This window comes from Cimex lectularius, unplaced genomic scaffold (assembly GCF_000648675.2).
Source record: "Cimex lectularius strain Harlan isolate CLEC.00 unplaced genomic scaffold, Clec_2.1 scaffold158, whole genome shotgun sequence".
Taxonomy (NCBI): domain Eukaryota; kingdom Metazoa; phylum Arthropoda; class Insecta; order Hemiptera; family Cimicidae; genus Cimex; species Cimex lectularius.
In genome coordinates, this window is record NW_019392744.1 from 1,103,513 (window position 1) to 1,131,011 (window position 27,499).

General features: G+C 35.5%; 1 protein-coding gene across 1 annotated transcript in view; it reads right to left on the bottom strand.

Moving 5' to 3' along the window:
* The window catches only part of LOC112126984, a 36,160-nt gene extending 27,770 nt beyond the window's left edge, over nt 1-8,390 (bottom strand). The window contains exons 1-2 of the mRNA XM_024227134.1: nt 8,305-8,390; nt 2,236-2,241 (exon numbers count right to left, since the gene is read on the bottom strand). The gene's annotated coding sequence lies outside the window, so the exon portion shown is untranslated. The remainder of the gene's footprint in view (nt 1-2,235; nt 2,242-8,304) is intronic.
* Between the last annotated feature and the right edge of the window lie 19,109 nt (nt 8,391-27,499).

Consider the following 27,499-nt stretch of genomic DNA (forward strand, 5'->3'; position numbering starts at 1 on the left):
AAATGATAATTTATTATTAGAACTATTTATAATTTGTAGTTAGTTGGTTCGGAGACGAGTCTTATAACCTAAAAGGATCGGCAACGACCAAACAATAATGTCCAACAATAACCAACAATAACCAGTCCTTGTTCGTTAATCCAGAGTCAATTAAAATATTTTAGGCTGGGTAGAAAAAAAAACCAGATTAGATTTAAAGCTCTTAAAATAAGACCGGAATTATTCTTCCGGTTTGTATAAAGGGAAAATAAAGTTTAAAAATTCGACTCCCGTGAAATCGCTCACCCCTTTTATCCTCATCTCCCTCGGACACGTTTTAATACAATTCTGTTACAGATGTCGAGGGTTGCGGGGGGTGTGTTTCAAAAACAGAAGTACGGATGGGGGAGGAAGCGCACATGTGCACTATTGTCTCCTCGGCGACTTTAATATCGGCTTAACAGCTGGGATTTAATACAACCCGGCGTTTTAAAACCCATCTCAGAAAACAGGACTAAGAGCATCTTGGAAGGGTGTTTTGAACACGAACCTTTGTCGTCTATTTATAGGACAATCGGAACTTATGTTAACAGGTATTTTTGATATTTAAGTGTCATGGTATCTACTACCCTTTAATGAATATTTTCATAATGTATTCAATGCTGCAATTGAACTTCTGTTAAAAAACGAGATGTTTTTCATTCCGAGATGATCTTAATCTTTGTGTAAAAAAACTCATAAACATGATAAACTCGCCTTTCTGAATTGTTTAATTGTTCTTTTCATAATTAAAATAATTTTCAATCTTTTCAACGTTCACTACTTTTAGTATAATTTAGGTAATCTATCAACACCTCCTGAAGATGGTGAGAAGCCGAAACATGAAGAAGACAGCGATCAAACGTCAATGTCCATAACCATACCTCTAAAGGGAAATCATATACATAAAGTTATACATATAATAACAAAGGTAAATATGTGAAAAGAGTCTTCAATATAAAAAATCCCTTAGTATAGCCGATTTGAACCGCGGGAGTAAATATCTTTTTCCCGTCTAATTAACCGTTTGTAACTTCAAATTAACTTTTTAAACGTCAAATTTACTTTTTTAAAGCTTGAAATTAACTTTTTTTAACATAAAATGAAAACTTTTATACTTCGAATCAACCTTTAATGATTTCATATTAACCTTTCTTAATTTCACACCAACCTTTTTGAACTATTATTTACCCTTTTTTTAAAACTTCAAATTAACCCTTTTTTACTTCAAATTGACTTTTTTAAAGCTTGAAATTAACACTTTTTTTAAGTTCGAATGAAACCTTTTGTACTTCGAATAAACCTTTTTTAATTTCAAATTACAGCTTTTATATTTCAACTCAGCCTTTCTTAATTTCACACCAACCTTTTTAAACTACAATTTACCCTATTTTTAAACTCAAATTAACTTTTTTAAAGCTTGAGATTAACCTTTTTTTTAACTTCAAATGAAACCTTTTATACTTCGAATCAACCTTTATTGATTTCAAATTAACATTTTTTAATTTCAAATTAATGCTTTTATATTTCAAATCAACCTTTCTGAATTTCACACCAACCTTTTTAAAGTACAATTTACCCCTTTTTTAAACTTCAAATTAACTTTTTTAAAGCCTCCAACTAGCTTTTTTTTAAACTTCGAATGAAATCTTTTATACTTCGAATCAACATTTATTGATTTCAAATTAACATTTTTTAATTTCCAGTTAAAGCTTTTATATTTCAAATCAATCTTTCTTAATTTCACACCAACCTTTTTAAACTTCAATTGTACCTTTTTTAAACTTCAAATTAACCCTCCTTAAATTAACTTTTTTACAGCTTGAATTTAACCTTTTTTTAACTTCAAATGAAACCTTTTATATTTCGAATCAACCTTTCTTGATTTCATATTAACATTTTTTAATTTCAAATTAATGCTTTTATATTTCAAATCAACCTTTCTGAATTTCACACCAACCTTTTTAAACTTCAATTTATCCTTTTTTTTAAACTTCAAATTAACCCTTTTTAAATTCTTATTAACTCTTTTTGACATGAAATTATTAGGTGAATTAGTTTGTCGTATAAGTATCTTAATCTATCTCTTGTCTTAATCTACATGGAAATTTGTTCTTCAGCATTGTTCACTTTTTCCTTTATGTTGTAAATCAATTTAAAATAAAAGACTAAAAATATTTTAAATGATCAATAATATTAAAATAATATAACACTTACCCCATTCTGCAGTTGGTAGACAACATGGAACAGAAAAATTAAGAGTTAAAAAAATATATACATATTTTTACATTACAATATAACTTATGATTTTTCCTTCTTGAAGGTGGGATAATAGGTCATCTAAAAAAAAAAACTACAACCAGTTTTTATTCACACGATTCGGATTTATTTTAATCCTTCCTCAGGTGAGTTAACGCAATGGTTAAAACAGCGGTCGTCAGTCATTAATATTTTAGAACAGTTTATTTAAAAAAAAAGCCAGTGTGGTACATATTTAAGTCTTTCAGACTCCGAACAAACGTTTTAATATTTTGAACCTGACTAGATTGGCTCTTTTTTAAAATAAACTGTTATAAAATATTAATGACTGAGGACCGCTGTTTTAACCATTGCGTTAACTCACCCGAGGAAGGATTAAAATAAATCCGAAACGTGGATAAAAACTGGTTGTAGTTTTTATGAGATGACCTACCCACCTTCAAGAAGGAAAAATCATAAGTTATATTGGTTTACATTAAAATAAGCATGTTGTGTAATTAACAGCGATAAAAATACATATAGTTTGAAATAACAAACAAGTGTCCGGTTTTTGTCTTTGAGTGTAGTAACTAAGAACAATATTGACATATTTAGTTTTATGTTGTTAATATTAAAAAAATAAAAATTAATAGAACTAAATCCCATAGAATTAATCGATTTTCGGAAGAGTTGAAACGCTTTACCGTCGTTCAAACAGGTCAAACGTTAATTGCAGTTGATAAGACATCGTTTAATGCCTGTCATGCATCGATTTGCGGGTAGTTCCAAAGCAACGGCCCTTTCGGAAGGGGAGTAAAACCTACATAAAAAAACAGCCCCGACCCTCTCGGCTGATGCGAGATACTGTTTTCGACAAAAACCACGGCGGCCGGGTGAAAATATTAGGAAACATCCCCCAAAAAATATGGTAAAAAGCCATGAGTACATATTATGATAATGGGAAGGGATGGGGTGCGGTTTTGCATGTATAATTTATATCTGAATAATGTCCCCGATCCTGGAGATAAGAAAGAATTTTAGTTTACAGTCTTGTTACACAACTGGGCATCCCCCTAATATAAAACGGTCTAATTTACGCCTAGAATTTATAGGCAGTTTAGTTTACAATGGGACAAACGATGCGTTACATATTCATTAACTTGTAAATACTGTGTTATGTCGTAATTGTATTGGACTTGGATCATGGATTCAGGTAGGCGCGAGTGATATTTGAATAATTGTCAGCTAGAAATCCAGGATCGAGATGCAGGTGCCCACTCTCCTTCCTCTAGTTTCTACTACCAGTAACTTTAGCAGATCGTTTGTATCCGGAGGGACCGTTAAGACAGTTATTTCGAACCTACATTTACCGAAAAAATGAAATTGACGGAAAGTTACAAAACTACAATGTCAACAACTATGATGAGATCGGAGTTAAAAACAGAGTTTAGGTTAGTTAGTGTTTTTAATCACTTAGGGGTCTTATCAGGTTCTTTTTGCCAGTAGTCTTCTCCCCATGCCTAGCATACGGTTTTTGTTGGGTTTTTAGGTAATCCTATATTCCAATTCTTATGTAATTTTGTGCCGAAGTTCATCTTTTTCCTAGTATGACTGCTGCCTTGTTGCTTGATATTCCCTCATGACCTGGAACCTTAGTGTTTGGCTTTTCATGGGTTTTTAGGGTATTCAGATATTTCCAACTTTTTAGAGTCTTGGAGAATGTCTTGTAAATATATCTGTTAAGATTTTTGATACTTTTTGTTGACTAGGAATTCTTTCTCCCGTTTGGGTGTTTTTGCGTCTAGTCTTTTCCTATGCCTAGCACATGTCCCCAGTATTTGTTGTATTCTTTGAAAACCCAATGTTCCAGACTAGTTTTGAGTTGATCCTTTAGGCTGGACGAGCGTTATGCCTCTTTCTTGAAAGGTGGTTAGTTGAAGGACTGAACTCAAAAGACACTAGGCTGTATTCGCCCTTTACATTGGTCACTTAGTTGAATTCACTACCGACAGCGTCCCTACTTAAAATTTCAACGTAGAACTGTTTATTGAAGAAATTCCTTGAAATGGGACATGAAGTGTAATAAATATTGTGATAAAAGTAAAATAAGTGAAGCGTGTGGTGATTAGTGACCGTTAATCGATAATTATTCAGAAATCGTGAGATGCGGTCTGGTGTGATGTAGGTTTCAGAAAAACATTTTCTTTATCGTGCTAACGTTTCGATCTTTATTGAGATCATCTTCAGGGCCTGGGTTTTACAAACACTGTTTACATTTCACAATTACGTTTAGGATGTGGAAAAGTGAATTTATACAATGCAAAATATATTTTTTATATTCAATCAAAGAATTTCTACTCACTCAAAGTGTTTGTCTTCTGTGTAATTGTGCCATTCTTGCGACATTTTTGTATAAGGCGTCAGCTTCTTTGAGGTGAAAAGAGCCGACGAAGGGAAACAATGTATTGGTAATGGTTCGGCCAGATTATACTTTCAGGATTATATAAAAAGGGATAAATAGGAAAAGGAAAGCTAAATTGTTGGACAATTAGATTATGAAAAATATTTGATGTGTGGAATGTAATGTAATGATATATGTATGTTATCTATATTGAATTTGATTAATGATATTGGCGTAGCTGCGACTGAGTTTACATGTTCTGTAATTGATGCTGTGTTTATCTCTGTTGATATAAACCATTTCTAAGAAATTCCGTTTATGTTTGTTTTGTTCTGTATGTAATACTTTTGGATTTTTGAAGTCGAACTTGTGTTGGTGTTCAAAATGGTGGGTAGCGAGTGCTAGGATTTTGCTTGGTTTTTTTGCAATCATAGATATGTTGGCACGATAAAGAAAATGTTTTTTTGAAACCTACATCACACCAGACCGCATCTCACGATTTCTGAATAAATAAGTGAAGCGTGGAGAGAAGTGGCAGGCAGATGTTATCCAGATTTCAACAGCATCGAGCTTGCCAAACATGCGGAATAGAAGTGCCTGAAGTGGTCCTGCTTCTTCGGGTTCTAGCATCGTACCGAATTCCCATTTTGAAAGAGATTTTGTCTGGTGTGAAACGAGCCAAGAAAAGTCTTCACACGGCGGAACTAGTTGACAGGGGACTCAGGTGAATAAAAACACCCTCGTGGGAAACTAGTCTTACAGCTGCCTAGCTATCTGATAGCAGACCCTTGAGATGCTTGCTAATTAATTATTCGTCCGTGCAACTCTCCCTGGCTTGCTTTTGTAGTCCGATCAATCGGTAATTGGCCATGGTCTGATGGTTTATCACCTCGCAGATCTTCCAACGTTTCACGATATTCGAGGATCAGGGATGTGGTCCTTAAATATTTAATTTCCGACGAACAATAATGTCTTATAAACACCTAACATTTCAATAACTATTACGAAATCTCTTTCATAATTCAAATCCAGTTTAAAGCACTTACAGTGGATGCCGCTTATAAGACTCACTTTGGGACCAGCAAAAAATGAGTTTTGTAAGCAGATGAATGGATGTAATGCACAAACTTTATTTTTCCTGTCAAAACATATAGACATAGCGTGTCATTCATCTATAAAGTAAAGGTAAGCCTTCCAATACGTACATACTTAATCAATTCAAAATTTAAGATGGTTTAAAGAAATTTGTCACTTTTGTTTGTTTTTGTTATTTTCCAGCATTTCAATAATATACTTCTCATAATCGTAGTGCTTTTGAAAATTGGTCCCGTGGTGCTGGACAGCTTTTCTCAACAGCCCTAGAGCCCTTAGCACCTGTAAGTTGGAAGGTGGAACTTCGACTTCATCGGTCTCCTCGTCAACATCGTCATCGTACCTACCATCCGATGTGTTGCTGCTCTTGGCTTCGTTCATGACGACTGGCAGATTTGGTCCTCAGGATACGCTTCAGAGGTTTGAAGATTGTGGTCGATATCCAATCCTCGTAGTTCCTCACAGTAAGGTCTTCTGACGTCTCAATATGGCAGCTATCAGCTTCCTCCTTCTCCAGCTCTTCATCTTTGACAAAACGGAGCCGAAAGCAGTTTCCAATGGTCACATCACTAACGTTTCTTTCAACCACGCTTCATTGGCCAGGTGGATAGATTTTCTTGGCGCGTCGTTAGCCTTCAAAGTCGAATTTGAAGATAAAGTTGACTGAGAGTCCAAGGTTTCGTCAATAAGAGCGATAAGTTTTTTTCTCTCATTTTTGACCTGTAATATGCTTTAAAGGTTAGAATGATTCCTTGGTCACACGGCTGCATCAATGACAAAATTCATCAGGTGCTTCTACACCTTAAAAAAAACCATGGACCGATTCTCAACCCTTTTGCATATATTAATTTGATTTGGTAAAAAACAAACACTAAATCTGTCAAAAAACTGTTTTGTCAAAAAAAATTGATTAAAAAACTAGAGAATTAAAATGGAGAAATTTTGTACTAATTGGGAAAAAAGTGGTGATGGTGTGAAAATGGGGTAATAGAGTTACGCTTGAAATTAAACTTTTTGTCACAGGAAAATGTATTTTCCAACTTTAACTTAAAAAAAAAACTCGAAAGCAAAATGAAACAAAATATATATAAAAAATAGACAATAAACATAGCGAACAACCAAAGCAGAAAATTTGGACCAAATAGCTAAGTAAACAGATAAAAAAATTACAAAACAGAAGTTGTAAAATCAATCTTCACCCTAATAAAAAAGGCATGAAAATATGGGAAATACAACGTAAAAATGAAAAAAAAAAAAATATAATAAACATACTGAACAACCAAATTACCTTAAATTTTCCTTTTTAAAAATTATAATTAGTATAATAAAAGTGAGTTTCTTAGTGACCGGTTGTTTAATAATTTGTTGAAGTCGTGAGGAGCGGTCAAGAATGAGGTAGTTTAGAAAAAAACACCTTTTTTTGTTGCCGACGTTTCTACTTTTATTCAGGTCATCTTCAGGGCATAAAGTCTGGTGCTATTCTTGTGGTGTCATATTCGTTTTATGAGACATTTGACAACACTTTCACACAAAATCAATATGACACCAGAAGACTCGATCCACATTTTATGCCCTGAAGATGACCCGAATAAAGGCCGAAACGTCGAAAAAAAGTGTTTTTCTAAACTACCTCATTCTAGACTGCTCCTCACGATTTTATAGTATAATAAAAATAAAGTCGTAAAGATTGATGTTACTATACAAGAGAGTAGTAACCTGTAACATGCTTTAAAGGTTCGAATGATTCCTTGGTCACACGGCTGCATCAGTGAAGTAGTGTTAGCAGATATTAGCAGTATATTTCCATGGAGACCAGGTTGAGGGTATGCAAAACGGTGGAAAAAACTAAGTGAACAGAGATTTTTTTTAATGTATTCGGATACGTCCGGACTGTTTCTGGCAAATCTGAGTCTTATAAGCGACTGAATCTTATATCCTTGAGACTTATAAGCGGCGACCACTGCATTTCTAATTTCTAAAATTAGATATATTGATATTAGGTATTTTAATGATTCGCAACTCCTATAACAAATTATCGCTTTGGATTTTTTATAATTTAGAAGCGATTTTGTAAATCCTGATTAAGATCAGGTGAAGTCGATAGGGCGGACGTCAAAGGCGTTGCCTAAGGTAAGTGTCTTTTTCAACTCATAATCCCCGAGCGCACATTCCTTTAATCCGCGATTTATCTAATTTGAAGAAACGATTTGTCACCGGCCGCGGCCCGGTTCACGTTTAATTCCCTTAATTTATCTTGCTTATTTGAAATTTCTCTCGTGGGAGAGAGAGGGAGAGAGTGAGTAGGCGATTGATAAGTAAGATGCCATGGGGTCCGGTCGCGCTATTGCATACCATTCCGGACGTGCCGACTTTTAACATGATCTCATTTCAATATTGTTGGACAACATGGCCAGGTAATACCAATTCCTAGAATAACTCTGCAAGATGTCCGACCGTCAGCTTTCAAAATCAATAATCCGTATAGAATTAAGTTTTTATTTATTTATTAATACGAAGCTTTTCGAATAAAAATTATATTGTACTGTGATTCGTACCGTTCTTTGATTGACGTCAGCTCCATGTTTGCCTGCAACCAGTTTAATGACATCTTGATTACCGTGCTTGGCTCCCCAGTGAAGTGCAGTCTGAAAAAACACACAAAAAAAACACACATCAACTTTCAGCAATTTCCAATAAAATATAAAATTCAAACAATAAGGGGAAGGAGGGTGTCGGTGGCCGCAAGGTTTAGTCTTTGACACGGCGCTCATCACTGTAAGGTAAAGGTCCCGGGTTCGAATCCAGCAGCCCTGCATTCGAATCCGACATTCTTCTTACAAATGGGCTTTTTTTCAAAAACACCGGCACCCTGAGGGTTTATATGACCTCTGCTGTTGCGAACCCTCGTAAAAAAAAAGGAAGGTAGTTTCTTCTTAGTAACGATGAGAGAACTGTTTGAATCAGTTTAATTTGAAATAATTGATTTATAATTAATTCTTTTTTCCTTTTTTTCCAAAAAATAATTATATTCTTAGTAATAAGTTTACTGAATAGGGTTTTCATAAGTTATATTTTATTAGTACTGTAAGGAAAGGTTTTTTTATTTTTGGAAAGAATCCTTTTTTGGAGTACCTTTTGTATCAGGGTTAATCAAAATTATTTTAATACATTAATGTATTTATATATATTTTTATGAGGGTTGTTGTTGCAATAACATCTTTAATAGGGATATAGAGGTTAAATGTCTTTAGTTCATAATATTGTATATCGGTTTCTAAAGATTCGAATTTAATTCGACTATTTTATTTTTATCAGAATTATATTTGTGGTGATATAAAACTGAAAAACTAATAGGGATTAGCTTGTTAGTGTTATATAATGTTTGAATAGTGGTAGTAATAGGTGATTTTAGTAATTTCTGCTATGCTTCTAAGTAAGCGGTGTATATTTTATGATTTTCAGCCATGTTCATTGTTGCTAGTTATACCATTATGTTACAACAGCGCTAGAGAATGGGATATAGGTGTTTCTGGAGGAATTTTTCAAGAATTTTTCTTTCTTCAAGAAAGAAGAAGAAGATGAAACCAATGAGGCTACCTACCGGAAGACTTGGTTCAGGATAGTGGATGGTTGATAGGATGTTCTGATTTTCATTTGAAACTTCTCTTCGGATAGTCAGTATTTTAGGATTAGATAAGATTTTCCAGATCAAGTATGGCTGCCACAGTCAATCGAAATCTTTCCTGATCACTAGAAAATCATCAAGCAGCGTTGCTTCTAGTCAAAAAAGATGCAATGATATCTACCGCATTGTAGCTCTGTTAAATAACGGAGAGATACCACTTGAACCCGAATTGATGTGAAGGAAAGACAGTGGAGGTATCAAGAAAGAGATATAAGTGTTTCTGGAGGAATTTTTCTTTCTTCCAAAAAGAAGAGGAGGATGGAACCAATGAGGCTGCCTCCCGGAAGACTTGCTTCCGGACAGTGGATGGTTAGGATGTTCTGATTTTTATTTGAAATTTCTCTTCGGACAGTCAGTATTTTAGGATTAGATAAGATTTTCCAGATCAAGTATGGCTATCACAGTCAATCGAAGTCTTTCCTGATCACTAGAAAATCATCAAGCAGCGTTGCTTCTAGTCAAAAAAGATGCAATGCTACCGCATTGTAGCTCTATTAAATAACGGAGAGATACCACTTGAACCCGAATTGATGTGAAGGAAAGACAGTGGAGGTATCAAGAATGAGATATAAGTGTTTCTGGAAGAATTTTGCCAAAATAACTCAGCAAACGGGTAGTTAGGTCAAAACGAATTTTTTCTACTGTTAGGTGACGGATGATGAAATCCGTTCATTTACACCATGTCAGTCATAGTTTATAATGTCTATTTCAGACATCTGAAGAAAAAATCTTGTAAATCGGAACCAACCGGCCAGGTTCTAAATACGGAAATAGCGGCTTTTCACATGTTTACCATAAAGGCGGAAAGCTCGGGGACTCAATTTCCTCTCCGTGGACCCATTAACGCAGGGCGGGTAGAAAGTATTTAGTGCCTCTTGTCAACGTGTAGGAAGACATCGGCTGTTAATCAACAAGGGCCAAATTTATGATCTTGTAAGGGTCAACATATGTTTTTACACACTAAGGGAAAAAAACAACAATTGTCAAACATTTACTACAGATTAGATTATTTTTTGTGTAATCAATATTGGATATAATGGATAAGTATTTCGAATATGTTGTTTTCGTCGTACATATTTTTATGGTAAAGTATTTTAAAACGTTTTTTTTTGGGGTGGAAACTGTATCTTGGGCGGTTATTGGCGAACTTTGGTTTTGAATTATTTCTCAACTGCTCCCGCATGTTCAAACAATGCTTAATACCATTCGTGATGACATTAGAATGAGGTAATTAATCAAATAGAACCACCTGCTCGCCATAATTCAGAGTATGTTGCAAGTTCCCAGTTATCTTAAGTGAGGTGTATTCAATAATTCATTAATGGTAAATCATCGTGAAAAGCAACAATAAATTGAACGAATTAAATTCTTTAAAATTAATCATGGGGTTTTTAACTGTTGTTTTGGATTTATGTGCAAGTACAGTATGTAAAGAACGTAGAACATGAATCCAGCAAGAAGTTGACTGAGATAAATGTAAACTATTTCCGACATGACAATCTGTTAAGAAAATGCAGTATCCAGAAAACACAACCTGTCATGTAATGGATAATTGTTCGGATGATAAGCAGATAAAAGCTCAGACGATTATGACTCTTACATTCTATAGAAGATTATGTTTAACTTCTACAGCCATTACAGCGATAAAGTATTAACAAAAAATATTTATTGATAATTACAGACTTTTGGAACAGATGAACAAAGAAATGATCTAGGTGATGCAGCTTGGACAGAGAGGTTATTAGGTTACGGTAAATGGAACTTGAGGTAAATGGAATTTTTAGAAATAGTAAATGGTATGATGCCCTCGAATTTCCAAAGCAAGCCAGGATGATACCCCATGAAGGATGGAACCAATGAGGCTGCCTCCAGAAAGACTTACTTCAGGATAATGGATGGTTGATAGGATATTTTTGAATTTTTATTTGAAACTTCCTAACGGAGACAGTATTTTAGGATCAGATAAGACTTTCCAGACCAAGCATGGGTACCAGACTCGATCGAAGTCTTGCCTAACTTCCAGGAGAGTACCAAGCAGAGTTGCTTCCAGGCAAAGGAATACGAAGTGATATCTACCGCACTGTTAATTGATGGAGAGATATCACCTGATCACGAATTGACGTGATGAAACTCAGTGGAGGTATTAAGAATGGGATAAAGGTTTTTCTGGAGGAATTTTTCAAGAATTTTACCAAAATATGGCAGCAAACTGATGGTAAGGTGAACCGAGGTATTCTTTTACAGGGAGGTGACGGACGATGAAATCCGTTCATCACACATGTCAGTTAGTTTATAATGCCTATTTCAGACATCTGAAAAAAAATATTGTAAATCGGAAATAAAGCTAGAATTATGCAATTTGTTGGTATACCAAGAAGAAAAAGGTTGACGGATTGGTACGGTGGAAAGATTAATAACAATTAAATTCACTAGTTTTCGTGGCCCGCTTGAACAATTAATAACAATAAAAAAAAGGAAATTTTGGATGAATGAACTAAAAACGTTTTGAATAAACCTCTTTTGGTAAATAAGTAAATAATTGCACCATTTTGGTTTCGAACACAAATTAAAAAAGTTTAATAAATTCATTCAAAATTTCCTTAAATGTTATAATTTTCTACTTTACCAATCCGTCAACCGCGGTTTTTACCTTTCCTTTAAATTCTTCATCTTTAAAATAATAATAAAAAAAAATTTTGTTCAATGCTGAAAACTTACGATGGTGATTTAAAACTACTATTTCCAAACCTAGAGACGAGCAACAAATTTCAGAAAACGTATTCCATTTAATATAGTTTTTAGTGGCATAATTGCTTTTTTAATTATTTTTTTCAAATATGAAGAATTTGATGAATGTAAGGTAAAAACCGTAGATGACGGATTGGTAAGGTCTAAAATTAAAAAAAGAAAAAATGAAAAAAACTTAAGGAAATTTTGAATGAATGAATTAAAAACGTTTTGAATCTTAAAACACTTTTATTCCGGGGAATAATAATACAATAATCCTTTAATCAAAGTTGCAGTCGTGTTGTAAACAATTGCACAATTTCGGTTTCGAACGTTTGAATGAATTTATTCAACCTTTTTTAATTTGGGTTCGAAACCGAAATTGTGCAATTGGTTACAACACGACTGCAACTTTGATTAAAGGATTATTGTATTATTATTACCCGGAATAAAAGTGTTTTAAGATTCAAAACGTTTTTAATTCATTCATTCAAAATTTCCTTAAGTTTTTCATTTTTTCTTTTTTTAATTTTAGACCTTACCAATCCGTCACCTACGGTTTTTACCTTTCCTTCATCAATATCTTCATCTTTGATAAAAGTAATTATAAAAGCAATTACGCCACTAAAAAGTATTAAATTAATTAAATGGTGTACATTTTCTGAAATATGCTGGCGACTAGATTTAGAAATAGTAGTTTAGAATCACCCTAGTAAGTTTTTCAACATTTAAAGAAAATATTTTTCAAAATTCTGGCAACTAAAACACTTATTTCACCAACGTTTACAAGTTTAGTATTGATCACATCTTATTGAAAATTTAACGTAGTTTTCAATGGTGTCAACGGATTTGTCCTAAACATTTCAATTTGGGAGTTATCACTGTTTATTTGAAGCAAGGTCGTGAAATCTTAAATAATCAGACAAAGGGGAATAACTCCGAAACTGTTGAGATTAGGACCATAGTTAATTAGGACTTTTTGGTTACATTTTGAATGTAGAATTTACTGGGAAAGTTTGTATCACGAGTAGCCGAACACCCCATATATATATCCCAGGACAGCAATATTAAAAATGTGCATAAAAGGTACATCACATAAACTAACAGCGTAACTGCTAAATGTGTTAGACTACTGTACAAATAGGACACTGCTATGTATAGACAGCAGCAGAAACAAGCGAGCAAGAAGGAGAAACAGTGCATCCATCCTCTGTTAGTACGATGACCCATACCAACTGAAATTCTCACCACTGGGAGAGGAAAACCCAAGACACAGGGACACCAACAAAACTTTGCCTTGAAGAGGTCTTATAGACTCAAAATAACCTAACCTAACGAAAAAAAGTTGACTTTCAAAACAAGTAAATGGAAAGTTTTAATTTTACTTAAACAGATAACTTATTGACAAAATATCAAGAGCACGAAGCACAGCAGTATATCAATTGTATGTGATTTTAGGAACAGTTTGTTTCTATTCCTTTTTTCCCCTCAGAGGTTTTAAAAGAAGTTTAAACATTTTAACCACCCCAATGTTTATAAAAAGAAAGAGGGATCTTAGTGTGGATAAACAAATAAATAAAGAGGTTAGAGGTTGATAGAATAATCGTTAATCAAGAGGCGTGGAGAGTTATGAGCTTGAAATCTGTGAAGCTTTAACATGTGTTGATCCCTTATGTCAACTCGGTGTCACTAAATAGCTCCTTAGCTTCCCTTCAGTTTACTCGTTTAGATTTATGCCCTCGCTCCTCCCCACTTATCTTCCTCGGGACATTCCTCTGGGACTCGACTGTCAAATTTACGGTCCGAAGCCACTCAATTTCTCAACGGCTTTATATTTAAACCGGAGTGAAGTGTTTTAACGTCTTCCGTTACAGTTTCCAATGTCTCTCGCGTTCCGGGAGCTAAAAATTGTCCTTTCTTATTTTTGAACTCCTTAAATTACTCACCGCCTGGACATGAGTTTTATTTATTACGTTATAATATGTGGTGTATATTAAATATAAAAATATACAGTCGAACTACAGCAAATTGTGATCCATTAGCATTAGGCAATCCCTGAAGGTGAAAAAATATACACCACAATACCAACTTTCCCAAAATATATTTTTATTTTATTGTAAATATGTATCTTCCCTTGAACAACTGATCAAAACAAGTAATTGCAGAGGAAAGTCGGATATGTAGTGAATGATGTGACTTTTTCCTTTGTCCAACGGGAAATGTGTACATGACGTAGTGACAATTTCGAGTACATGATTCACGATCTTCGTGTTAACCCTGTTAGGTTGTGTTATCGAGAAAAATGATGGCGGCTAGTTAACATTGCTCGATCTAAGAGGCCAGGGCCAATGTTACATGCTAGGTCGAAAATGTAGTCACATTGCTATCCGTTAGGGCGTAGGTAACCAACATGGCAGCCATGAATTTAACAGCTGTTTTTTGTTTACACGTATTTTTATTCTTAAATAGCATTAATTAAATTCAGACCAAAACATTTCTTTTGTTAATTTCTGATCTGTTCTTATACTCTCATTCATAATAGATACATCTCATACCCTATAAAGTTGTAGGCTATTAGACGTTAGGATACAGGTTAGGTATGTCGGCACGAATTGAAGAGTGTCATTTGTTAGTACTTTTCGAATTCACAGAGAGCATTTTGAATGAAAGAGTTGATTAATTTTCCTTTTGTATTAACTTCTGCATTTTACAATTTAACACAAAAGAAACCCAAAATTAACAACAACAAGCCTTCAAGGACTGTTATAGCTTTAATTTTGATTCTATCAATCGCCTCGCGCAGCATTCCGAAAAAATTACCATTTAACATGCTAGGAAAAGAACGGGACGGCACGATCTTACTGGACATTTCTCTATTCGAGTTAGCCCGAGATTACTTCTTACAAACATCGTGAATACCCCTTTCTAACAGTGCTCAATAGAGTTAAGATTTCGTAGAACATAAGAACTAACATGTCTTGAATTCTTTTTTTTTTAAGTCAAAATCTTTTTCACAGTGCTCTTTTAAAGCAACTGATAAAAACTGGATTATCCAGCAAATCCAATTTTCATCATACTTTCTTTTTGGTGATACTCGGTGAACGACAAAATTCATCAGGTGCTTCTACACCTCAAAACAAAAATAAAAAATAAAATAAAATAAAAAAATAAAAAAAAATAAAACATGAACCGATACCCTTTTGCATATATTAATTTGATTTGGAGGTCCGAAGTCGTAGAATGTAATGTACAATATGCTGCAAGTGCCTTTAATCAGTTCTCTAGGAATAATTTTATTTATTTATTTTTTCAACCATCTACGATTTTCGTCATAAAACTACTCGTAGCACTTGAACTATTCATTTTTGGGAAAATCACCCCCCCCCCAAAAAAAAAAAATTGAAAAGAGCATTATATTTCCTTTAAGAAGACTCCCTTATAAAGCTTTCAATTTAATTTTTGGTAAAAAACAAACACTAAATCTATCAACAACTGTTTTGTCAAAAAAAAAAAAAAATTATAAAAAAAATAGAGAATCAAAATGCAGAAATTTTGTACTAATTTGAAAAAAAAAAAAAAAAAAAGTGGTGATGGTGTTAAAATGGGGTAATGGAGTTACGCTTGTAATTAAACTTTTTGTCACAGGAAAATGTATTTTTCCAACTTTAACTTAAAAAAAAAAAATAATAAAAACCTGGAAGCAAAATATATATAAAAAATATACAATAAACATAGCGAACAACCAAAGCAGAAAATTTGGACAAAATAGCTAAGTAAACAGATAAAAAAAATTACAAAACAGAAGTTGTAAAATCAAACTTCAACCTAATACAAAAGGCATGAAAATATGGGAAATACAACTTAAAAATGAAAAAAAAAGAAGAAGATAATAAACATACTGAACAACCAAATTACCTTAAATTTTCCTTTTTAAAAACTATAATTAGTATAATAAAAGTGAGTTTCTTAGTGACCGGTTGTTTAATAATTTGTTGAAGTCGTGAGGAGCGGTCAAGAATGAGGTAGTTTAGAAAAAAACACCTTTTTTTTCTTGCCGCGTTTCTACTTTTATTCAGGTCATCTTCAGGGCATAAAGTCTGGTGCTATTCTTGTGGTGTCATATTCGTTTTATGAGACATTTCACAACACTTTCACACAAAATCAATATGACACCAGAAGACTCGATCCACATTTTATGACCTGAAGATGACTCGAATAAAGGCCGAAACGTCGGCAAAAAAGTGTTTTTCTAAACTACCTCATTCTAGACTGGGCCTCACGACTTTATAGTATAATAAAAATAAAGTCGTAAAGATTGATGCTACTATGCAAGAGTAATCATTCATAAGTTACATAGAATTATAGTATTTTTATCATGATTATATGTTTAAAATACATATTTACAATTATCCAAATCATTTTCTAACAGAAATTATCCAGTGGTATCCAGATTTAACACGTGATCAAACAAGACGTTGTTTCTATTTTAAACGGGCCCTTTCACTAATTAAAACTTGTTCAACCCGAATTGTTTGCTGCCGTTGAAAACGCCGCGGCAGTTTCAGCGTTCATTAAACCGCCCTGGCCAACTAAACGTTAACGTCCAAAGTTTCAGAGAGAAACAATGTTTTCAGGAGTTGGATAATGAAATGAAAACAATGCGTTTAACTCTGAAGTGATAACGAGTGTCTCTATTGTCTGAGATGTTCTGAATTTGGCTTTACGATCTATTAAATCCGGGAACGGGAACAAGGCAGCGGTACGTTTTAGCTGGTGCTCGAATTATCACGATACCATCCATATCGACATTTCATCGTGATTTTAGAGCTTCATCATGGCAAAAGGCCGATGCTCGAATTACCATGGCTAACAGCCATTTTTATCGGCGGACTGATCGAGTCATTGAAAACCGAAAACTCTATGGGGGAAATAGGCGGCAAAGAGGAGATCGGATTTTAGATGATCCCACAAACTCGTGGGCCATCAATATACTAAAAAAGTTTCGAATTTCTTAATCTTAAGTAATCTATTTCATTCTATTTTACGATAGATAAGAAATACGAAGAGAAGAGAAGAGAGAGAGAGAGAGAGAGAGGGGGGGGAGGGAGAGAGAGAGGGGGGAGGGAGAGGGAGAGAGAGAGAGAGAGATTGAAGAGAGTGGGAGAGAGAAAGTGAGAGTGAGAAATATGGAGAGGGAGACAAAGAGAAAGAGAGGGAGATGGAGGGAAATTGAGAGGTGGGAGGGAGGTAGTGAGAGTGAGGAAAAGGGAGAGAGAGAGAAAGAGAGGGAGTTGGAGAGAAATTGAGAGGAGGGAGGTAGTGAGAGTGAGGAAGAGGGAGAGAGAGAAAGACAGAGAGAGAGAGAGAGAGTGAGAGGGAGAGAGAGTGAGAGGGAGAGAGAGACTGAGAAATATGGAGAGGGAGACAGAGAGAAAGAGAGGGAGATGGAGGGAAATTGAGAGGTGGGAGGGAGGTAGTGAGAGTGAGGAAAAGGGAGAGGGAGAGAAAGAGAGGGAGTTGGAAAGAAATTGAGAGGAGGGAGGTAGTGAAAGTGAGAAAGAGGGAGAGAAAGAGAGAAAGATTGCTAGAGAGAGAGAGTGAGAGGGAGAGAAAAAAAAGAGAGATAAAGAAAGAAAGAAAGAGAGAGAGTGAATGAGAGGAAAAGGGGAGATAGTGAGGGAGAGGGAGAGAATGCGAGGAGGGAGGGAGAAGGAGGGAGAGAGCTGGATATATTTATTCTATATAAAATAAATTGTTTTTTTTTCTTTTTTAGTTGAGATAAAAAAGTCAATGGCTTCTGGATCTCAACCGCACCTTTTGAATTTTCCCTCCTTTTTGCCATTTTTCAAATGTCGTGTAATCGGATTGGATTCTCGACGACAAATGAGATGGGAAGTTGGTGTCCAAGTGGATCGAGGTCACAATAGCTCAATTGGTAGAGCAGCAGCGTATCAAGCCGAAGATCGTGGGTTCGAATCCCGCTCGTGCCATTGACTTTTTTATCTCAACTAAAAAAAACCCTTAATTAATTGTAATATATTAATTGGTCAAGCGGACCACGAAATTAGTGAATTGTATATAACATATAACAAGAGTCTCCTTAGAACAACACATAGCTTAAAGTGAAAATTAATAACATTTTGACACAAAAATGAACCTTGACGTAATAATCAACGTAATAACAACGGACTTATATAAAAAACTAAAATGAGTGAAAACCAAAATGAGTTACTCTTGAAATTAACACAGAAAAATAAAAATTACTGAGTAAATTTAAACTGTGGTCAAATCGACTCTGGAGGGAGAGAAGGTGCAAGTACAGGAGATGTCTACTAAAAGAGGTAAGGGAAGTGGCATTGCTGATAGTTATGAGAGGAAGTTCCTGAATTTTGGTTCTCGGGAAATGAAAGACCGTTGCAAGTTTTATGCCAGGGAAGGGTTAGGTCACAGGAAGATGACCTGGTATTGCAGGATTGGAAAGAGGATTTGAACCGGATGTACTGGATAATGTAATGAGGACGTTGGGTGCTAATAGCTTGGTAAAAAAGGAACCTAGGAAATATAGACTTCGGCAAGAGGGGTAAAACTCCGATTGTTCCTAATACAGCCAGGAATCACCCGTCATTCATCATGATAAATCAATAAATAATGTGATCAGTTGAAAGGTTATATGTTATCCAAAGGTTAACATAACACAAGAATCTTTGTGTGATGTAGGATAAATCAAGTTGTACTTAATGGATTTATGGATGGTACCTCAATATTAATGCATTGATACAGAACTTATGTTTTTTTCTGTATAATTTGTAGCGAAAGAAAGTGTATATGGCACGACACGAGCTTTTACTTCCGTAAGTCAATTTTTGATAGGAACATAATTAGATTTCGAGCGACGTACGTAACAGTTTAAAAAATTCCAATTACACACTTGGAGACATGAAACTTGATGTATTACGTGGCCTCGTTAATTGCCGGTTTTCAAAAGGCAGTAGAACAAAAATAAAATAAAATTGGGTCAGATGTCTGGAATTCGCCCGTGCTATTTGTCAGCGGCGGAGGTGCGAGCGAAGCGAAAGGGGAGTTGGAACGTCACGTTGGACAAATTATTCGAGTTTATCGGTAAATCAAAAGATTAGTATTAGTGGGCTCGAGGCGAGTGAGGGGCGATGAACGTCTCGCTCACACGGTTGACCAAAGGCAACTCGTTTGTCAGGAATACCGCTAACTCCAGCCTCGGAACGAGACATCAATTTGGAACGACCACGCCCGATCTCGAAAGTTTGCCACCTTAAACTTTCGGAATGAACACAAAGGAAAATGAAAGAAGTCAATATTAAGATCAAATCTTCATAAAAGGATAAATAGAAGTAGCTATTGAAGGGGACTTATTCAAGTCTATCTAACTAAAAATGATCTTTAAGCAGATCGGGTGGATCTTTAAGGATATGACTATTTGTTGTTATGCCTTTGCTTACATGAGATACACATACAAAATTAGGCGAAATGTCAATAAATTCAAAACATGCTGCTAGCGTATGTCAGCCTCTGAACTGCATGACATGAACTCAAAAGTTTGCTTTGTCCATCTCAACCTCTTGGGACTGGTAAGGAGGGTAAAAGTTGAAAAATCACGAGTGTAGAAGTTGTAATAAAAGGATAATCTTGAATGCATTTGGGGTATCGGGATTTGGCTAAGGCCAAAGTATAACAAAGAAAGGAGCTTTGATTTTTCCGCAGCCCCTTACACTTTCATAATATATAAGTCAATATGGGAGCTAGAAGACGTATAACATTTAATGATATTACTTAATGATTTGATAAATGTTATTTTTTTAGTTGACATGTATCTGTAACACAATTCTGCCATTTTAATTGGATTACATGTAAACTTTTGTACATGAACCAAGTCTTTGACGCCATCTGCCGGGAGGGAGTATTTTGCATTAGAGGGTAAATGACACTTATTGGGAATCATGGTTCGAAGGTAAAAAAATTGTTCTTGGACAGAAGGAACTGCAAGGATAAAACCAGGGTTGGCAGAGAATCGTCAGGAAAGGTACGTGCCAAGGTAAAAAGCCTACCATGTATATGCTCAAAACGAACCTACCTAGGATGCTCCCTTGCAGAACAGCATAGACGATATAAAAAAAGATAAGTAAAGAAATTTATCTCATGAAGATGGAGAAGTATATTCAAGGCAATTTGGTCTGCCCCTTGAGAGCTATCATATATCCCCTTTGTGTACCTGTAGCACAGGCAGAGTCCCAATTCATCAAGGAATTTGGTCACTATGCCAGGTCTTGGTGGTTGTACTTACATGGATACGTTATTCGTCCTAAACCATTTTCTACTGTGAATAAGTGTAGCACCTAGATCTTAATAGGTTGCTTCTGCCTGTTCAATTTGGATGGAAATTGCTAACTTAACTAACCTGAGGCAAGTCGTATGTAAAGTGAGTTGTTTTCATTCATACTCTTCCAAATTTCATTTATAAGTGAATTGAGTTCTAGGAAGTCGTCAGACAAATTCAAGCCGGCGTTCCAAAAGGGGGTATTCTTATAGCCCTGACTTACCTGTGCAATCTAATAACATCATCACAACCTACGCGGACGATCCTCTCGCCCTCCTAACTCGAATCTTATGCGAACATCCAAGAACAAGTTTGTGAATCCTCACACAAGACTTAAAAAGCAACAACTTCACACACGACTTGGTCAACTATGAAGACTTCTAGAACAGAAATCTTAATTGACCATCAACAAAGAATATAGAAACCTAAACTTATACAAGACTTTACTGCGACCACTTTGAACATACAGAATATAATTGAAGGTTCTGCCAAGCCATCTAACATGCAGAGCATCCAATCCTTCCAATCAAAAGCCCTCATAAAAATTGTAAAAGCTCTTTACTACGTTACTAATCTCGCTATGCACAACTTTCGTTTTGTCAAAGAAATGATCCGTTTCCCATTCCAAAAGTTCCACACCAACCATTCTAACCCGATTGTTCGAACCCGCTCTACACATCCTATCCCATCCCGAGAACCTGACACGTTGTCTTAATCGACAATGGCATCGACATCTTGCCTCCAATTTTTCGTTCTGAGTGCCAGCATTGGCTAGTTTCTCATGGCATGTGTCCTCCGGGTGCAGCGCTGGCATTAGTGTTAGTGCTCTGACCGTGGGAAAAAAGTTTTGTAGTCAAATTTGTAATTTGTACGAATATGTAAAGTGTACAAATAAAATAACAATAATTATAAAAATAAGCGCTGTTACAGTTATTTTCTGCTAGTAAACTTGTCTTTTGGTGAACCTGTTGGAATTCAGCGACACTAATGACCTGACCCTGGCATGGGTTCCTGAGCGCTCGGGACTTAGAGGCAACGAAAAGGTTGACATGTTGGCCAAAGAGGGGGCGGGCCAACATGGATTTTCTGGGTCAGCCCTACTGTGGCTTAGCATCATGCCACCAAAGAGGATATATCTTAAAATAGATCTTAATGAGTCCAAAACCTTGTGGAACAATACCCCAGATATCAGGCACGCCAAGAGATTCATAGGACCATCCGCAACCCAATCAGGATTTTGGTTGATCTCCTGACAGGACATTGCAACTTAAGAAAGCACATGCATCGGACAGGAGTTGGAGAAGCAACACTGTGCAGAAACTGTCAGGAAGAGGAGGAGACCGCAGAACACATTCTAAGTTTCTGTCAAGGTCTATGAAGGTGCGGGTTCTTGCAACAACAAGCAAGATTAAGATTAAGCGTAAGCAAGATTTTACACTAAGGAGCCGCTGGCAAAGCTATGGATTAACAACCTGACGCGCGCAGTGATAAAAACAGGGGAGCACAATACATCTAAGCCTTGAGGCCACCTCTTTTATCCCTATCCCTGTCCCTATACTTTTGGTCCTGGTGATATACAATTGATGAAAATTGTTTAATAAAATGAATACCGAAAGTGGAACAATGCAATTAATTAGTGAAGTCAAATTAACAGGTGCAGAACAATATAATTTCATTTGTTTTCAATATGTATTGAATGTTTAACAGTGGATCTGACAGTAGTAGCCGATTAAGGACGTTAGGTGTCCTGTTAAGAACGGGAGGAGATATGAATGAGAGGCGGATCTTTTCTTAACAGATCCCGAGGGGCCTGCACAGGTGTCTACTCCCTCGCCGCTATCACAGGATCAGCCCCCCGGCTCCAATTCAAAACCTCCACTTAACCACAATTATTTAATAATCTCGACGAGACCACAAACGCTCTTTTACATATCCCTCCGCCTCCTCGAATTATCCCTTTATCTCGACGGCTACCTTATCTCGTGAAAGGGATAGTGCCATTAACATAATTATCCATCCTATTTGGGTAAATATATTTAAAAAAAAGGTTATTATAATGGACCGGGCAAGTGCCCGCAGCAGCGATGCGTAATTTTTTCACCTCATCTTCAGATATACGTACTCGACCAAGGAGAGGGAACCAGTCGTTCAATTTCCGTCCCGCGCTATAATTAATATTTATGGAGCAAATTGTGTCAGACCGTATCCTTCAGTCGTTACAGGTTATAATGATACTGTAATTAGCTTATCTATAAACAACATTAAACCTTATTATTTACTATCTGATTGCCTTCTGGTATTCTTGGGGACTTCCTCATTTAAGCACAATTAACAAATTATCGAAAACAAGTTGGAATTGCACCGTTATGCAATTTCAAATACTTACTTAAAATCTTACTTAAAATCATTTTTTTTCTGTCTTCCATATTAGTTCAATTATTACTTTTATAATAATTAGTTTTCCGAAAATTCATATGTTACCCAGAGCACAAACATATATAGATATTATGTTAGCTCATTAAGCATAGATGAAATTATGATCTCGTTTGATGTGAAACCTCTGTTCACAATTAAACCACTCAGTCTTATTGTTTATACATTAACAAAAGGAAAAATAAAGTGAATAATCTTATTAAGATTTTCAGTTGAGATAAAAAAGTCAATGGCACGAGCGGGATTCGAACCCACAATCTTCGGCTTGATACGCCGATGCTCCACCACTTGAGCTATCGTGACTCAAGTGCTTAAAGAAGCGGCGTATTGAGCCGAAGGTCGTGGGTTCGAATCCCGCTCGTGACACTAACTTTTTCATTTCAACAAAAACCTTACATAAAAATTCACTAATTTCGAGGTCCGCTTGACCAATTAATATATTACAATTAATTAAGGTTTTTAGTTGAGATAAAAAAATCAATGGCAAGAGCGGGATTCGAACCCACGATTTTCGGCTAGAAACGCCGCTGCTCTACCACTTGAGCTATCGTGAGCTCGATCCACTCGGATACCAACCTCCCATCTCAACCACACCTTTTGAATTTTCCCTCCTTTTTGCCATTTTTCAATCAATTTCGTGTAATCAATTTGATTCTAGGATCTCTCAAGCGGACCACGAAACTAGTGAATTAAATAAAGTGAATAATATTTCCCATATCACTCTTTGTAATCCTTTTTAAAAAGATAGTTCCTACTCACAGTAAGTTGTTTTGCAACGACCCAAATTTCGAGCCTTTTAGCTCATCATCAGGTTGAAGGACTTCTACAACCACGTCTCTCAACATGAATTGCCAAAGTGAACCCGCTGGTACCTCCGCCAACGCGACGTTCCATTAGCAGCTGATCTTTTTAATGGCGCTCAATTTGAACGTGCGAAACGCAGAAATTATAACACAAATAACTATTATACTAGTAAATACTTAATTTTATTAAATTACTATAAAAATAATAACAATTAAAATAATTAGTTTAATTATTTGGATGTTTGGTATTATTTATGTACATATTTAAAATGGGAGGTAGATCAAAATCTGTTATATTATTAATGAATTTATCACCATGTTCAATTTTACATTTTTTAATTTCAAATTTCTCAAACCAATCTAATTCTTTCCCTTTGTTGAAACTATGTAACACTCTTGTATTTAGATTTGAATTGAAATTATGTTTTGTTTCTTTTAGATGGTCCTTAAATTCCGAAAATTTGCTCGATTTAGGCAAGTGTTCTTTTACTCTTGTTTTTATTTCTCTACCGCTTTGTCCTATATATTTAATATCACAATCAATACAATTGAGTTGGTAATGAAACTCCTTCAACCTGATGGACCAATGGAACGTTGGTAATGGTGGAAGTCCTTCAACCTGATGATGAGCTAAAAGGCTCGAAATCCGGATCGTCGCAAAACAACTCATTGTGAGTAGAAACTATCTTTTTAAAAAGGATTGAACACTACACTCACTCCATCATTTATTATTTCTATCACTCTTTGTATGTTGCTGAAGATTTTGGAACTAACGGTATTAAATTATTATTAAAGGGTTATTTTCACCCTTCAGATACCATGGATTACCAAAGTGCGGATGCCTTCCCCCATTCTTGCTGACCTGATCATGATTTGATTTACTGGGCGACTCCTCAACTTCCGTTTGAGCTAAAAGGTATGAAAAAGTTTCGGTATGTTTTTCATAATTCCCAAGGAATTTTTAGAGTTAAATCTGTAGATCTTCAATTCTAATCACCCTAAGATCCATTTCACATATGAAAGATATGAAGAGGAGATAAATTGGATGTTAGGATAACTGGGTGAATTGTTGATTAGATTTGATTCCAATATTCTCGACTAACAAAAAACCGACTTCCTCAGACAGAATTTAAAGCTTCAGTTCTCAGCCATCAATGGCCATTAACGTAGCACGTATTTTAGTAGAAAATGTTCAAACTTAGCTACAATGAATTTATTAAAGAAACGCAACTCAAAGCTAAAGACATATTACACCTACAGTATTAGGACATAGAAATGTTAATAAAAGTATCATACAATGTGTGGTGATTAGTGGCCGTTAATCGATATTTATTTAGAAATCGTGAGATGCCGTCTGGTGTGATGTAGGTTTCAGAAAAACATTTTCTTTATCGTGCCAACGTTTCGATCTTTATTGAGATCATCTTCAGGCCCTGGGATTTACAATTACACTATTTGATTGAATATATAAAAAATATATTTTGCATTGTATAAATGCACTTTTCCACATCCAAAATGTAATGTTTGTAAATCCCAGGCCCTGAAGATGATCTCAATAAAGATCGAAACGTTGGCACGATAAAGAAAATGTTTTTCTGAAACCTACGTCACACCAGACCGCATCTCACGATTTCTAAATAAGTATTGTATAATGTCAGTAATAATGCTGGGTGGCACAGTACCTGATAAAACAGTACCTGACAACATAGCTGTATAACTAATAAAATATTTAAAGGTTTTATATTAGTCGACAAAATTTAAAACAAATTAGCTGTTATTTAGAGGTAGAGTAAAGAATTGGGTATAAATGTAGCTCTTAAGTATAAAAATAACCTGTACAAAAATCTTTACTCTAAATTAAAGTACCTGAATTGTATAAAAGTAAGGTGATATAGAAACTAAATTGTCTTTTATGCCCTGCCACAAATTACAAACCAAACAATTAATATATAGATACAAATTCGACGCAAGAAACCTAGATAATAATAAAGTGGGAAGTGTCAATCTATTCATTCAATTTTACATATCGAAAGCTTGACAAAGAAATTGAGAATTGTTTTCAGCCTAATAGGCCTCATCCCTGAACACCATCTCTACCCAAATATATAGATATTAACCAAATTTGCTTATTGAGCATGGAAAAGTGTACTTTTAAAATTCCAACATGTGACGAGTTATTTTTGCCAATTCATTTGCCCATTTTAGATGTGAATATCGTTGGGTTTTGGAGCTCCAAGTTTGGACCTGTGTATGCATCAAGAAAAAGTGTTTAATAAAAATATTTATCTTATAATTAGCTGTGTCTCTTCCAATGCACCCAAATTACGTTCATGCTATACGTTAACAGAAAAGAACTACCGATATCTACACAATTACAAAGTGCTATACCACAGAAGAGTTACTGGAATCCTCGTACATGACTCAAGCGACAAGAACTAAATAGCCGCATTGGACATCAACCAAGATTTACGACCGAAATCGGATATGACTGTAAATAACAGACTAACTCAGTACAAAATATTACTTTGGCCTATATGGACATCCAACTAATCCAAGCTTTCCAATCAGCCCTCAGAAGATTTCTTCAAACTCTTGCTGAACTTAACATTCCTTTCGTCGAAGAACGAATTCGTTACTGATTCCTCAAGCTTTACTCCAATTTTTCAACCTCCTAACCATACCTCCCAAGCTTTCTCCACTACTTTCCATTCCAAAAACCCACACGTAGCGCCAAACGATCACCCCCGAGTCTTCTTCGCCTACCCGATAACAAACTGAGTGCCAGCATTGGTTGTCTTTTCATAACTCGTGTCCTACGGATACAGTAGTGACCATGATGTAAGTTTTTTGCCCTGGATTTGATACCGTTAAGAACAATTTGTAATGTGTGTAAATCATGTACAGGATACAAATGAATATTAATATAAAACCTGCATGATTTCAGAGATGAATTTGGAAGTTGCCTCTTTTCGAAATTGATCCTAAGCTCTCCCTTCAGATGGTTGGACCGGATTAAATAAGCAATAAATTGTCGCTAATAACAAATGTCGAATTGGCTGAAAATCTGAATTAAATACACCTTATCTCTGTGGGATCATCGGCCATAAATCAATTTGTCGTGGAATCGGATTCTGATTTATCACCGAGCTGAAATAGGGTCGGCTCGAATGTATTAATTGGAATGCAAATCAAACAAATAATTTCGATGGGAGGGAAGACGAAAATCACTCGGTCATACGGGATAGCTTCGATCGCGCAAACCGGGGACTTTCGGACGGTTCAGTATCCAAACGGGACTTCGTATGTTAAAGTAAACGGTCCAATTAATAAGGGTACAGGTGTGCACCGTGTATACACCTATGAACCGGGTACGAGGCCTTAGAACGGGACCACTTAATGGGTTTTACATTAAGATCTGCATGTAGGGGAGGAAAGAGCAAAAGGGCGTACAACCCGTAATTAGAATGTCTTAGAATGTCAAGAGATATCAGCCGCGGATGCACTTAGTCGGTACAAGCCCCGTTCTGTACGTACAAGACAAACTGTTTCTGTTGTCAAAGGTACTAGCGATTCTTCGCTTTCTAAACATTTTACAGTTAAAAATGTTTCCTCTTTAAGTAGATTACACGAAAAACAAATTCCAATTTAAATTGTAAACATACGTGGAAACCAAGAGTTCCTGAATAATTTTGGTCATGGATTCTTCGATCCGGTTTTTGGCTCAAAACCACAAGGAATTTAGTATAACTTGT